Consider the following 2216-nt stretch of genomic DNA (forward strand, 5'->3'; position numbering starts at 1 on the left):
TTTGGTGGAGTCCTTGCTAGGGTGGCTTATGCTTAAACTCTTCTTCGAATCCCCACCAGTCCTTGCACTTCCAATAGCCTCCGGGATCCCAATTTAAGCGTACAAGGCCTTCAAGGGGGCCTAAGCAAGTAACAAGGCCCTTAAGTTGATAGTGATCTATGTATGTTCCGAGATCCCATACTTTATTTGTTAACTCCTTTTCTTCTTGATCTTCATGCTTCCAATAGGGTAACAAACTTATTGAATTCTCCTTGTAACTCATACTCATCATTCTACTCCCATTGAATTTGGCTTCACTCCACCTTTGAGATTCAAAGTTTGATATTCCATCCGTTATGCACCTTGATGCAATTTGTCCACCGACATCTAATCCGTTCTTACTCTCTAGCCCACAAAGAGCTCTAAGTTGGCCGTCCGTTTCTAACAATGCATATTGATATGGGCCAAGAAAATTAATGGATGAGATGATTACCCACTCAATTTGTGATTGGGACGGCGACTTAGCAAGGAAGGTATCCAATGGTCTTGACATTGTAGGTTCCACTTCCTTTGGCTCCTCCATGATGATTTCCATCTTTTGATAACTCCTTTTAAATTCTTCTTGTTTGCTAACTTCCTTCAAACCTTTATTATTGATTAAGTCATGTCTTGGAGGTTGCGCACCCTCCTCAACATTGATTTCACATTTGATTGGGGAAGCTTCAACAAGATCACCATTGTCACTTGATGTAGAGTTATTTTCATGGATGGAGCTTCCTTCTTGTTCAACCTCCTCTAGGTCCTTTTCCACTTCTTTATCTTCAACAATCTTCATTTCCTCCATTTGTTGCAATACATACTCCAACTCTTTATGCTCAACTTGAGATTCTAAAGTCTCCCTCATACCTCCCTCTTTGGTTGCTTTCTCACAATCATCCGTGAACTCATTTCGCTTGTGATATGAATCCCAAAAGTCTATCTTTTGACGGATGGTTGCTTGAAGTCGGTCCATTTCTTCCTTGAAATGATCCCTCAATTCTTGTTCCGCTTTACTAACAAAAGTAGGATCATATTGCTCTTGGATTAATGGACATTGATATGCTTCCATGGAGGTTTGTGGTGGAGAGGGGAATTCATGATATGGTTGGAAAGAAGATTCATCAAAGTTTGGAGGTGGGAAGTTATTTTGGTTAATGGTGGAGGGTGGAATTATACGGGACGTAAATTCTTGGAGGGTAGAGGTGAAACTAGTGAAGGCGGTTTGGAGTTCTTCTTGCTCTTGAAGGATGATACCAAGGGTATCATTCATGGGGCTTTGAGTTGGAAGGTAAAGATGTTGGAGTGGAAGTGATTCAAGGGTTGCTTGCTCATAATCGTCACAAGGGTATGCATAGGGGGAATATAGATTTGGATCATATGTGGGCAATTGGTGGAAATAAGATGGGGGTTGAGAGTATGGTGTATAGAATGGTGGTGGTTGAGAGGTATAACCATGATAAGAATCATCATATCTATAGGAATGATATGCATTATAGGAGGGACTACCATCATAGTAACTTGAGGGGGGAGATTGCCATGGTGATTGCTCATATGGATATGGCTCCCTTCCTGAGAATTCATCTATCCCATAATGTGAGCCATCATTCAAGTTTTCATCGCCTACAAAGTAGTCATAGTCATATCCAAAACCACAAGGACGAGAATTCATAGTGGCAAATAGAAACAAAACTAATAGAGATCTAAAAACTAACAAAAACTACCAAACAAACAAAAGACAAACATATTCACAATATTCACATATTTACATTAACCAAAAACATGGCACTCATGCGCATTCCCCGGCAACGGCGCCATTTTGACAAATGAATTTTTGTCGGTATAGAAATTTTTCAAGTAATCGATCGTAGTATAGTCTAAACCGACGCAAAATCCATCATCAAACAAATCTACAATCTATAATCGAGAGTATCAGTCTCGAGTCGTTCTTCCCTAGGAATGCTACAAGGATGCATGTATTGGTTAAGTGGTCTTTTTGTGGCTTGAAGAGTGTGGCATAAAAGTGTGAATAAAAGAAAACAACAATCAATCAATATTAAAAGCCTTGGCCAAGGTTGAACATTGGAAGTTCCATCACTATAATTTCCTTCAATTGTGATAACAAAGGAGTGTTGCTTCACCTAGTTAACCCCTAATTATAGAGGAAAGTCAAGTAAAAGTAACTAACTTGAGTCACAAGT

Source organism: Arachis duranensis, chromosome 8 (genome assembly GCF_000817695.3).
Source record: "Arachis duranensis cultivar V14167 chromosome 8, aradu.V14167.gnm2.J7QH, whole genome shotgun sequence".
Taxonomy (NCBI): domain Eukaryota; kingdom Viridiplantae; phylum Streptophyta; class Magnoliopsida; order Fabales; family Fabaceae; genus Arachis; species Arachis duranensis.